We start from the raw sequence: 14,575 nt of genomic DNA, 5'->3' as shown, positions 1-14,575 counted from the left end.
CGGCCATCATTGCCTCTGAAATCTGTTCTTTTTCTGTAGGCCCCAGTATCACACTCGTGGAGAATGACATGTTGCGCATAGTTACAACACAAGTATCGCTACCCAGACTCATTGTGCGTATGCATAGTTGAGTGTAGCACAAAGAAAAGTACAGTATGCTTTAGGTACGTCACACAAAGTGCGTATGCGATGACTTTTACACATAGTCACCACTGTTATTATGGTGCTCAAATTTGAGGATATGGGAGATGCATATACCGCGTTCCTCGGAAGCGTGCGAAATTGGCTGCATAGGTTGACAGTGCAAATTAATATCGTTGTTATGAACGAACAGGGCACTATGGGAAGACAAGGCCCTCTTTGTTTCTTTTTTGCTCCATGTCTGAGGTCGTAATGGAATAACTACGCTTAAGAGGGCGAAGCGCGGTTCGTGTTCCTTCCGTGAAACCGTGTCTCGGAGGCAGCATTTTACGCGTTAGATGAGTTCTGCGTTGTCTCGAAGCGGAATAGTCCGTTTATATATTTACAACGCGAGCACCCACAAATACACACGTCTAAGCTAAATTGGCTCCCTGTTCTTGCAATTTTTTTTAACTTTCCCATGCATGATGAGGTCCGCGAATACCGACTACAGCCAGAAACAACGCAATAGAGCACTCTGTGAAGTGTTAATTTTTTTTCCACATTATAATCAAGACAATGTCATTCTGCGTATGCGGACCGTGCGAAGAGAATTGCAGTTGCACGTATCGCCAGTTTCCATTCCGTTCCTCAGGCTTTTATGCCGTGCTTTCTGCCACAAAATGTGCTGACGGAGAAGCGCCTCCATAAAACCAACTTCTTCAGGGCATGTAACAACTCAATATCAAGCAATATTTTCCTGAAAAAAGAAACAGAAGACAAGATAGGCTACGCGGACTTTCAAATTTTAAACTCCTTAGCTGTGATTGTGTGCGTGCGTGCGTGCGTGTCAGTATTTATAGGTAACTCAGCAAGTTCGTTTTGGATGTCGAGCTTCGTAAGGCAAGGAGAGCGCGGCCACAGGCAAGGGACGTCGAAAGGTGACTCGTGAAAAAAATCGAATATGTGTAACTGAAGCGCCGACAATATCTAAATCATGAAGTTTAACGTGTCCACTGGCACAGGGGCTTTTATTGACAGAGGTACTTAGGTAGGAACTTTTTGCTACTACCGACTTCGATTCATTGAACTACTGCTTGAGAAGTTAGAGGAAATGCATGGTTTCTCTTCCTACTACGAAGGCGAGACCCTGCGAAGATGAAATCAAATGTGCAAAAAATAAAATTGGTTACTATAGCACTCACATCCTTCTTTTTCTGCCACCTAAACTTTCACCTAAACGTTTAGATGACATATGTTTCAACATTTGCGGGTTTATATTGTTACAGAACGCCGCAGAAATTAACGGACATGTTGCTTGTCTCCATCACAATATTCCATCATCCCCGCGCTGCCTATAAGTGCGAAGATGCGGTACGTCCCAGCGCGCTTAGAAGTGGCGCGAGTGCAATAGCCATAACTCGCGTTTACAGCTCCCGTTCTCGGGACAGGCGGCGATGACGGTTGCGTTTCTCATATCGACCACGTGGAGCGTGGCACAGTGGGCGAGGACATGGCGCGATGCCCCCCCCCCCCCCCCCCCTTTCTTCTTTATCATTCGTTTTCCAGCGTTGGAGTAGTGCTTTTTGTGTATTTTACGTGCTTAGCTTTTTGAAAGCACCACCGCAGTGAGCGCGCAACGTGGCGTTGTCCCTCGAGGCGTGAAACATAAGTGCTGGTCATAACTGTGACGTACGACGCGACAGGGAAGGAAGCTCCCGGCATGTTTTGAAAATGTTGCAACGCCATGACCCTGGCCCTATGTGTTTCCTTACTTGCGCTGCGTGTCGCTTGGTTGACAATGATGACGATTTAGAAAAGTACAGTAATATGTCTTGGCGGTAAGGAATCGTGCAAGCAAAAGAAAAGGTAAACTATGGAGGCATAATATTTAACGTGTGGACGCACAAGTTGCTTATGGCGGATGCTTTGCCGGTGACACTTTAACAGCGTTGGCGTTTGTTTGCTGAGACAGCAGATCTTATTCTGCGCACGAAGGTGTAAGTTTCATCTATTGCTGTTTAGCAGTTCCTAAATAAACTCAACACAAATACACATGAAGCGTCACAATAAATAGAGTGTTTGCGACAAGAAAAGGCAAAATTAGATGAAAAAGTCACGCGCTAAAGCAGTCAAAAAGTTTCTAAATCATGGTACAAAATTTTTATTGTAACATTTGACAAAAATATTACTTTTTAAAACATATTTGATGCTTTCAGTGAGACATTGATCATGATGGGCGATTTCGGCATTCCACAGCGAGTCTGTTTCGATGACAGTGTAGTGAGTTCTGCAGTAGATGCAGCTTGAAGACAATAGCATAACTTTCGCTCGAAATATATCAGAAATAACACAAGCACAACTGATTATTGTTTGCGGGAAATAAAGCGCACGATGAATGACATGACACGATGAATGACAACAGCCTTAGCGCCGCAAGTACAACTTTTGTCGCACGATAAAACGAAGTATGCCGTACTCTCCTCCATCTCTAGAAAACTTGCCCAGGAAAAATAATAGTGATGCTTTCAGTGAGTACAACTTCCTCATCATCATTATTGTGAACCTACTGGCGTTGAAGATCAAGTGAAGCGTGAAAAGGCACACCTAGCATGGAGAGCATTAGTCAGGAAACACAGAAAGGTGCCAAAAGAAAAAAAAAAACGTGACCCTGGCGTTTGTTTACGATTGAGTTAAGAGCGATAGAAAGAAAAGCACGGGCTTTGTCGCGAACTAACTTGAACTACGAAATGGACAGGAATGCTAGCCACTAGCTGCACTCTGGCCGTTATTACGAGAGCACGCCCGTCGCCCCAAAGACGCCATTTGAACTTTGAAGGTGAGGCTTCAATATGCGCAGTTCATCCTTCAACGGTTTTCCATCTAGAGGCAAATTGGTTTTTGCAATAGAAAATGAGCGCCCACTTTTCCTTCTCCACTTCCCAATGTACCCCGGCCAAGGCATTTGTGGACGCGGTCATTTAATTAAATCCGGACTGCTCAGCGAAATGTACGCTTCATTTCCGGCTGTCGGCGCTTATGGATTTCGCAAACCGCGGCTTCCCTCCTCTCTTCGTCATGCCCACAATGCACCTCAAAACCTGTGTGCCACCCGCATAAACACGTTACAGAGCGCTCTCTGAGTAAATCCCAGTTCAACGATACCGATCAAATTCTCACCATGTTTGCTGACCACTGTACTCGAACGTCTGCCAATGTCATCGGCGTACATGCAGCCGCAACTGCTTTCTTGCATGGCAGTCATGTCTCACAGGCAAAGCACGCTTTACAGGTGTCCAAAGAAACGTAGTGCGACGTTTTCATTTCGGAGTAGGGAGGCTGTAATGACAGTCGCTAAATATCGCACTAAAGAACTAAAGCTTCGATGCCTACAGGTGAATGGCACGGTGTGTGCGGTAAAAGCTCACTATAATAAAGATCAAGGGGGAGTCGGAATCCCTTCATTTTATTCATTATTATCCTTCACTGCAATATATACTCAAATGGGTGCTCAACTTTCAACATGCATAAATAGGGACTTTGCCACTCACGCAAGATCTAAAAACGCCACTTATGCGATGAAGTTTTAATAAATTAGCAAAAGAAGGTTTGGCGCGTGCTATACGCTACTCGATTATTGTTTTTCCTACGCGTCAGTTTGCCGAAATATTATAAAGCCGCGTAATTTCACCTCCTCAATTTTTTGCTAAATGTGGACTTGTGATATTCGCGGCTAGTAAACTTTGCGATTCCGAAGTTGTTCCGTACGGCTCGCTTGGGCCACGGAAGCTGCTTTGCAATTACTTTTTTTCATGTTTTCGCCATTTTTGCCGTTTTGAAGCAGCGATCCTTGCTTAGTTTTCTACAAGGCAATTTTGTCAAAGGCGTTCATGCAAGACTCCTCCTTTCAAGGGATGAACGCCGCCTAGTCCATTGGAGTGGGTCATTTCTAGACAAGCCCTGAGATTCCCCTTAAAGCATTTCAGAGGACTTGCATAGAGAAAGCTTGCACAGACAAATAAATCAATTGCGCCACATTTTCTAGTACACAGGCAGCAGAACTAGGTACAAGTTCTTTTTTTTTTACTTTCCACCGTTGCTCATATCTGTTTCAAAGTATCGCTACAATTTTAACCATGAAATTCCGGCATAGAACTTTCCGGCGAACCCCAGTAAAGGGCATTAATGTATAAATTAACTATGATTATTATTTCAGGCGTTTTACAGCAAGTTTTACCTAAACCTAAATTAAAGCTGCCATTGGTGCTTCAGTTCAAAATTCTTGAGAATAAGTTGGACACCCTGACGTTATTTGATCATGGTAACGTACAGACACAGCGTGCACGTAACATCGCAATGTGCAATCCAAAGCGCCATAGTTTAATCATATGAAAATGAGTTCCCGTTATTGAAACTTATACACCGTATTCATGAATGCCCATAAATGCACATGTCGCCAGAAATTACAGCTCATCCATAAAGATTCATGTTATCTCCATCCTTATTAGCACCAAAGGTAGCGGTTTGTTTTCATGTTCACAAGTGCCAATGTGACGCTCGGATATTTTACACAAAGAAATGAGAACTGTAATTTGATATATTTATTATAAAAACTTGTATTACCGCGTCCAGTACACATGAACAAAGCAATGCGCACCAAGTTCGCTGTGCCGCTTTTTAAGTATATATATATATATATATATATATATATATATATATATATATATATAGCATATCGGGACCATTCAAACAACCTTGTGGTTTTTATGTCCCACCTTTATAAGCCACTTCAAGACAATTTAACGCCGGAAATTGATAGATATTTTGTTTAATTCATTGACTGTGTGGGTGATCTGTCAGCAGGTCTGCTGGCTGTCGCTAGGAGACAAAAAAACTACAGCAGAGCTAATCTCCCGATGTCTATCGAAGATAACGCCATGAACATTCGGGCGATGTTGCGACAAAGCGCATTTCTCAAGTCACGTTTGTAATAAAACTGCACTTGGCAGCTTCACAACATAGACTCCATTTTAATTTATCGCAGTTCTTTATTCTTTTTTTCTCTTTCTGCCCCTTCTTTCAACTTCTTATATTTGCAGGCCGTCATCGGGCTGCTTCAGTCCCCCCAGCATTGTTTGCTTCCCTCCTGGGATGATACTTGAATATATTCCCAATAGGAGCGGATTTCATGGTCCCATTGGGCCCAATGTGCCATATGGTCTTGAAGTATCCTTGTTGACTTGTCATCTTGATTCCATAAAATGGCCCGTTATAGGCCGCGTTCAGGCATGGCCCTCTTTTTATCAGTACGAAGTCATCAACGTAGAGTGTTGCTATCGTTGTATTTTGCCTCTTGTCGACATTTATCTTCATTCTTTTATGATACCTCGATCTACTACCTTCACTTCTTGCTGCTTCTGTGAGCCTTATGTTATTTTCTATGCCGAGGCTTATATCTGCAGGCAGATAAGGTGGTCTCTCAGTTGCAGCGAATAGAGGAGTGCATACCAGGCGAGTTGTACGCGAGTGGTTGTGGTGAGCTACTGCCGCTTTCAGAAAACATTTCCAACCCCCTGGAAATGCTGGATACATGCTACTTTATTGTTTGATGTAACTAATAGCCATTTCAGCCAGCTCATTTGCTGCAGGATGATAGGGCACAATTAACCGTAACCTTATGTTACGCTTTTCAGGCCATTCCTATAGCCGACGACTTCGGAAAGCAGGTCCACTGTCGGAGACAATCAGTTTTACATTGTCAAATATTTTCCTTTTCAAAAAGAAAATTACGCTATTAGGATCCTCTCTACCAGGTCCTGTTGCAATCATCCTGTTGCGCACATCAATGCACAACAGGAAGGCCTTTATCTTCTTAATTCCTTCAGTCTCTGTTCGTAGTTCCCCAAAGTCTAGATGAATAACCTCAAATGGCGCGTTAGAATATTGTGGTACAAACTTTTCCTGCGCCGGTTGTTTAAATTTTACTTCGTTAGTCTGGCATTTATGACATGATAATACATAGGCTTTTGTTTCTTGCTTCATACGAGGTCATGAGAACGTTTTTGTCAATTTCATGCAGGTTCTCCAAAAGCCAATATGGCCTCCTGATTCGGGGCTATCATGATACAGTTCCAATATTTTTTGGAACCAAGGAAGTGGGAACGGAAACTCGTTCATTTTAGTACGTTGAAAAACTTCGGTTCCTTCTAATAACCTTGCAACATTTGCCTCTTCATGGTTGTCTTCAAGCATAATGGCTAATCGCGACATTGCATCCGCCTCCTCCATAGAAGCTCTCGAGCGATGAGCTACTTTAAAGCCATATTGCTGAATTTCACCCACCGAATGGGCTATCTTGGGCCACCTTCAATTGTACGTTAGTGCTTCATGGTTTGTGAATAGCTTGAACTTTGCACCTTCCAAATACGAACAGAAGTAGCGGACGACTTTTAAAAGGGCCAGAGCTTCTTTTTCTTTCGGGGTAAAGTTCAATTCTGTTTTGTCGCATGTGTAGCTGTAGTACCCAACTGCACGAAGCTGTTGGCTTGGTAGTCGTGATGAGTCTCTCTGATACAAGACGGCTGCCGTTCCACAGTTAGATACATCGGTATTCAAGTCGAAGGGCAGTGCGAAGTGTGGTAAGCAGAACACAGGTTGAGAAGAAATTATTCGGGCCGATTCTCGATAGGCAACATCACATTCTTCTGGCTAACAAAACGGAACATCTTTCTGAATCATTCTTATCAGACAGCGAATTTTAAAAGCATAGTCTTGAATGAATGTTGTGAAATGGCCCGCTAAGCTTAGAAGCACGTGAATTGAGTCTACATCATATGGCTTTACTAGATTTGCAATGCGAGCTACCGATTCTTCTTTCGTATTCATTACCGTTCCGTCCTAAACTCTGCCAAAAATGACCCCTTAGTGTTGATTCACGGCCTGGCGTTAATTCACGGCAGGTTTATTGAAGCTCGCAAACGTTCGTCCACAAGGCAAAGCTGTTCACTGGGTCTGTCAAACAGAACACACGCAAACACGTGCGAAATGACGATGAAAATACGATATGTATGCAATTGTGCTCTATGAAGTTCAGCACTAACACATTATTCCGATTGTTAGGATCCCGCCGGAAGTGTCCAGCTCACAAAATAAGAGTCGTTAGCGCATGCTTTCCTTATTAATTTGTATAAAATCATACAGATAAGACGCAGAAGCTTTGTAAATTCTGTAACTGTGATTTGTGAAGTATTCAGAGCTATTTGAATGAATACAGAAAATGTTTTGGTAGGGTTACTGTCGAACATTCTGATGCAACATTTAGGCAGGGGTATTTGTTATTATTAGCACTAACCTTTCATGCGACTGGATCTCTTCATCACCAGAGGGTGATACTTAAGTCCGAGGTCTTGTTCGTACTCTTTTTCTTGCCACAGCTAGACCATAAGAAACAAAAGCAAACGGAATGTTCGCCTCCAGGCACCATGAGCAAAAGAGGTACAGTCACGTTATAGCCTACTGAAGTACTGTGTAGATTGCAATAGTTACGCATCATCTTTTAATGCAGAGGTGGTATTGCTAGACCAGCCCATCTCTAGCATGCACGTCCTCGACGGCTTCTTTATCATCGACTATGTCGGAGAGTGTCGCCAGGGTCGCAATTCTCATCATGACCATCCATCCACCAACCTATGAGATCTTCACCATGATGACATGAGGCAGATCGCCGTCTGCACTATACAGCCATGTAGACTATCGGCATTGTGCGATATCAGGAGAATGAAGTAATATACTGCCAGCTGGGCTGCCGAAGGGGCAAAGAAAGTTGACCAATCCACTGCATAACATGCACAGAAAAGGCTGCCACTTTGAACACAGCACTTAAATCCAGTTGCACGTAAATTTATTTCCTTTAGTTTATTTTAAAAGACAACATGTCGTCAGATTTTTCTGTCTGAGAACTGATGTCACTCACAGCGGTGAATATAAAAGTATGTATTGTCAGTGAATCTATCCGCCCTGCTGCCTAAAGGACAGGCAGATATTTTCCCTAATAATGTTCAGTTGCAGAAAAAAAGGTTCGCTGTCCCGTGTGGTAACCAGTTTTGTTGAAAAAGAAAGTGATCAAATAGAAATCGAAAACTATTGAATGATAGGACCTCCTGTTCTGTTGCTACGTACTGCTACGTATTTTGCGCTGTACACGCATGGTCGGCATAGTGCCGTCTGTGTGCGTATCTCGCCGGCCACAACCGGCAATAATGCAGCGGACAGTAGCGTAGATAAAGTATATGACGCTGATATGCCCTACGAGAGCCTGCTGCTACCGGGGTAAACGAATTCCCATCAGGCCGAATCGCTGAACTCTTATCTTTTATTTATAGAAGGGTTGTTTATTGTGCTAAAAACAATGCGAATTCCAAGTATATATCCGCTCTTATATCTATTTGAAGCAACGATCAAGCTTTAGAGAATGTTTGCAGAACAAGAAATTTTTACTGGCTAGATTTCTTGCTACCTAAAATGAATAATAAGAAAATATCACGATCATACTTCCCGTTTCCATATCTATTCCTGGCGCGTGCGCCATTCAGACCATCTGTCGCACAGCAATATAGAATTCCGAAGAGCGCTGTCATCGGTGCTGTATCAAAGGGCTTCCGGCGCGCTAAATAGCAAGTAGACGAGCACCAAGGAAAGAAGCTATGTCGAGATGGATCTCGTCTCATATACGAGTCAGATGGAAGGGTCGTAAATACGTGTCTGTTCAGGCGAGATCCTACGCAAAAGCCCGGTCGTGCTGCACTAGTCGATAAAGCCGCCTCCTTTCATTAGGTCGGAGAGACAGACTCGCAGCAAAACGTAGCTGAGTGGTGAAGCGCGTCTGGATCCAGAACACGTATCCCAGAGGAGTGCTTGACTGTTTTGGTATTGGTGGAAGTTGTTATGGCCGATCTGAGATTTAGCGTTGTGCTGGAAAGCCTGGCTGACGTGCTATGATGCGCTGCATGGAGTCCACTGAAAGCATGATTGATGACTTCCCGGGCCAACGTCCACTTTTTCAGGTAAATTTTGCGTCAGCAGTGTGGTTGGCCGCTGGAATGCCGAAAACGTAGGTGAAGACGCCGTGTTTACTTCTGCATGAGCACAGTGCCACTGCTACTAAAAAAAAAGGTGAGAACTAAGCGGCAGATTTTTTTTTCTTCTTAAGCAAGTTATATAGGTCACTATAGAGCTTGATCACTACATTAGAGAATCATGATGTCTTCATAATTTTTGCACTTTCATTTGTTAAGGTCAAATATACCCTATTCTCAATCATGTTACACATATTTTTATCGTATTGCAGCTACGTGTGATAATGCTATAGACGGCAAAACATCTTTTTAGCAGGGCCCTGAAGGAATATAATATGATATTTGTTGCATGTATATTAGCCTCCTCTGTGACCTTAGAGTTGTAAGATTTAATGCCTTGTCTCATTTGCAAAGCGAATCCAAACCTCGGAGCGGGCCCACAAAATGTTCAAAGTCATATATTGCCTTGCGTAGCTTAGCTTTATTCACTACTAAGCTGTATGCAGTCAGCATGGCTGAAGCTGTGTCTTTAAGTCGACAAGCCATTTTGTAACGCTTTCTTTAAAAGGTACACTTTCCGCCAACATCTGTAGACAGAAGTAAACATGTTTACACTTGCGCGCTTAATGACGCTACATTTAGGCGAAGTACGGTAATGAAAATATTCACCGCAGCATTCAGAACATTGTGGCCTTCTTCTGTGGCAAAAAAGAGGACCACGCAAGAGTTGATAGCAGATTTAATAGAGGATTTGCAATGAAATTTTGCTTCACAAGTGTTTGGTGGTGTTACAACATGGTCTTTCAGAGCATCAAAGCGTCGTCACATCATCATCGTCATCATCATCATCAGCAGCAGCAGCAGCCTGGCTACACCCACTGCAGGACAAAGGCCTCTCCCATACTTCATGTGCTAATTCCCATAATCATGTGCTAATTCTGGCCATGTTGTCCCTGCAAACTCCTTAACTTCATCTGTCCACCAAACTTTCTGCCATCCCCTGCTACGCTTTCGTTCTCTTGAAATCCAGTCCATAACCCTTAATGACCACCGGTAATCTTCCATCCTCATTACACGCCCTGCACATGCCCATTTCTTTTCTTGATTTCTACTAAGGTGTCATTAACTCGCGTTTGTTCCCTCACCCAATCAGCTCTCTTCTTATCCACCTTAACGTTACACCCATCGTTCTTCTTTCCCTAGATTGTTGCGTCGTACTCAATTTAAGTAGGACCCTTTTCGTAAACCTCCAGGTTTCTGCCCCATAGGTGAATACTGGTAAGACACAGCTGTTATACAATTTTCTCGTGAGGGATAATGGCAACGTGCTGTCCATAATCTTAGAATGCATCCTAATGCGTGTTACCTAATGCGAGTTGTTTCCTTTACTTCTCCTGTGGACGGGCGTTAAGCTATATTCACTGCGATAAGTGTGGCTCCACTCATTCCTTCGATAATACGGTCACAGTTAGAGAAGGCGCACTGCCAAAAAGCTAAATAGCACTCAAGAAAGAAAAGCTCTGAGTGTGCGGCCCCCGATTCGCTATGATTTAGAACATGTTACCCCTCCTTAATCCTCACAAAAAGAATAAAAGGATTTGTCAAGCAGGCCCTACTTGAAGAGTGCTTTTATTATCCAGCTTTTCTAACACACCGGCACAAGGCTTTCGCACGTTTCGTTTATCCAGCTTCATATCGTGCCTGAATGTGGCCCTTTCTGTTTTCTCTTATTGTGGCTATGATTTTTTTTGTTTTTCTCATTTAAGGGTCCATGCTTGTTGAAAGGGTAGCCTGCCTTGCAATCCACTGTGGCTGGAAGTCGCTCCGTAAGTAGCGCTATTGCTGAAAATGTTTCATAACCAATAAATACTGTTGTCATGGAAGCCACGGTTCTCAACGACACTCTGCCGATACCTTAGCAACGTAATGGTAAATGACTTCACAAAACTTGTTTCCATAAGATGTTCGATTGTTTATCCCGTTTGTGTTTTCTTTGTGCGCTTTCCCGACTTGAGGTCCATGTGGGATGCGACATTCAATAAAACGCTTCCGCTTCCCTAATGACAGGTCAGAGGTCAAGTGGTTTGATCGATGTAAACGAAGGACTGTTGTCTTACCAGTAGATCAATATCGCTACGCAGGCACTGGCATGGAGGGCCGCTTTTTCGCTGAACAAGGAAGTAATGCGTATCTAAGTGCGCAAGACGTACACAAAGCTTCAGGTGCGAAAAGAAAGAGAATCAATGCGACTGATGGCGCAATATACCCAAGGCACGCAATAAAATGCTTAGTAGTGTCGCAGACTTTGCTTAGACTTTTTCCCTCGGTGTAGCTTCTGACCTCCGATGGTCAGAAGGTCGTCGCAAGTCAGAACGAGGTCACCGAGGCCGAATTTACATAACAGCGAAATGCAAAACAACGCTCGCGTGCAAATTCTTAAGTGGACGTTAAAGCGCCTCTCTTCGACCAACTGAACTCGCATTTCTCCACTATAGCGCCTCACAAGGGAAGCTGAAGCCGCAAGTTCTTCTGAGTAAGGGGAACATATTTCGGAGTATCTTGAAGCTGTAAAAGCGCAAAAAGACAAGAAACGAAGAGAGTACACAGGACGAAGCGCTTACTCACAGCTGAAAAAGTTTTATTCAAGGTACTTCTCTCTGTGCGTTCTTACAGTTTCAAGATGCAAGTAAACCAACTAGCCCTGCTACCCATTCACTTACAATGCATTTCCGAGTATGTTCCACATACCCTAACCTACGCGGGACTATGTCAGGGTGTTCCACTTAGTCAAGCTAATGTGGGACGACATTGGGAGCGATATAAGTAAATGATACGTAGCGCTACCGAAGGGACAGCTGACGCTCAAGGACATTATTGTCACAATGCACGGTTACACATTGTAAACGGAGCGTGTTTGCAGTTATGATCCACGTAATAAGTGTAACTTACATATTGGGGTTGAAATAAAAAGTCAAACCCCACTCTTGCTATGGCACGTTAAATAGCATGATTTTAAAATTTAATAAACACTGCTTCTACGTTCAGGGAGTATCTAAGTCTCTGGAGTGCTGCGACAATGGGGGAAGCCTAGAAGTCACTAGGCAAGGTGAAACATTATCATCATTAGTTAAGTGGCTTGAAGAACGTGTGGAGACTCATAGCGGCTAAACATGGCAGCAATCCTTCTTATTTAATGTGAAATTGATTATGGCACACACCGCCGAGAATAAATGGCATCTTTACCAATTATGTAAGCCTGGAGAACGGTAAAACCACTGGGGAAACGTATTATTCGATAATGCTTTCTTACGGACTTGATGATTCATGCTTGAATTATAACGTGCTGCACAAGATGCATAATAGAACGAAGTGACAGGACAGAACGCAGACTGCAAACTTTTATAAAACGATGGAAAGCCTTATACAGGCAACCTGATCGCATGCGCGACGCGGTCGTGTAAAAATTAGAAAATCATATTACTAGCACTAACACGAAGTGGGCACGCTATCTTTTACTGGCAAAAAGAAAATTGATAGGACAGGGAACAGGTAATCCTCGAGGCCATTTTAAGAACGACAGATCAACAGCAAAAGAGAAACCAAACTAACAAAACACAACTGATGATTTTGAAAAGCAAGAAATAGCAAAAAACAATAACCAAAATGGCACATGCGAAGTTAACAAGAACTAACTCCAATAACAAAAAAGCAGATGATGAAAACAACATGACAAATGAATTGTGAACATAAATATCAGAGCGCACCTAGGTACTTCTTAATAGCTGTGAGTGCGAAAGCATTAATATCAAATTAAACCCCACTGAACGATTTTTCGAGTTATGAACTGCTCGCGGGAAAGAAGGCACGTTGAGATGCTTGACACATCTTAATTTGGCCTTTTAACGTGCGTTTTACGTTGGATTGTTTGCTAGCAGTGATCACATTTCTAAAGTCAGGACGCTCAGCGTTTACCCAGTGTACTAAGCAGGAAAAGAACCTACATCAGAAATGCTGGAAAATATAGTCTGAAGACGAAGGCCACGCCCTGAAAAATGTTCCAATATGACGGGCAAGTCAGCGCACAGCGTTTAGTACAAACGGCATCGTTAGGAGGACATCTCCTTGCCCGAATGCCCCTGTACGATTTACTAGGAGGCTACGGTGTCTATGCGAGCGTACACACGTCAAATGGCACGGTCACTTCTACTAAAAAGCGTTGGCAACTTAAAACACTGGCTTCTTGTTCCTACATTAATGCTCCTATTTTCGTATCATTATTCTGAGGCACGTTGGTTGGACTACAACTAGTTATTCTTTACAAGTGCGTATAGTAGAATTGATAATTGGTCGGGAAGGTAAGCACCCATCATGTTGGGAATGATCGCTTATTTAGTAAATATTCGCTAGCGACAGATAATCTAAAAAATACACGCGTGCATTGAATGCCGCCTCTCATACTTGTCAAATTTACAACGTTTTCTCACTTACGTGTACCCGACAAATTGAGCAAGAACCGCGAAAATAAAGACAAATAAACAAAGCAAAGGTCGCACACCGATCACAGGTGCCAAATGACAGATGGTGGTTATTTATTTATTTATTTATTTGATTGTGTGGCTGCGATGTTGAATTTCTCAAGTGCGAAATGTGCTGCAAATTACCAAGTGATCTGGTTGTGTGAAGTGACATTGGAAGAATTTCTTCGGAACACAACCGGTTTGCTTGCTTCGGTCTCCGTTTAGTAAGACTGAGGCATTTCAGGTTTGCCAACGAAAGGAACATCTCTACAAGTTGGCATATTAAAAGGAATGGTATGTTGCAACGAGGCCCCACTGTAAACAAACAGACGTTTTATTAGTGAAAAAATTACGGCCACTGAACAAAGGAAAAAATAAAAAAATGATATTTCGTAACCTGTGCCAGTTGCTTGTTCACAATGCATCAGACGTAGTGCCATTTTCCATTTAAATGCGCAGTTTATGACGTAATGTACGGCCATAAACTTGAGGCGTGTTGCCGTCCGTCCACTTAACGATATCTGGCGTTGGCTGTACCTTTGCTGATACAGGTAAAACAAAGTGAAACGAAAGCTTCCAGCTAAGCATCGTGCATTATCCACAACCCTGCGGTTGCAGCTTTTAGAGAGATCTAGCTTCCGCTAAAGCTTTCGTAAGCAGGACGCGTTATTTTTAAGGACAAGCGAATTGTGCCCTTGTTCCGGATATCTACGTGGAGAACAAATCTTTGCCCGGGATGAACCAAGAAAAACAACAGAGAGGAAAAAAGCGCAAGGAACTGTAACTGCTTTCTGGGATTCCACAAGGCCGCAAGGTTGGCTTATTTTCAGCAGCAGGAAAGAAAATAGCAGGTGTCAGGCGACT

The sequence above is a fragment of the Dermacentor andersoni genome, chromosome 7, assembly GCF_023375885.2.
Source record: "Dermacentor andersoni chromosome 7, qqDerAnde1_hic_scaffold, whole genome shotgun sequence".
Classification (NCBI taxonomy): Eukaryota; Metazoa; Arthropoda; class Arachnida; order Ixodida; family Ixodidae; genus Dermacentor; species Dermacentor andersoni.
This window is presented reverse-complemented; position numbering follows the sequence as displayed.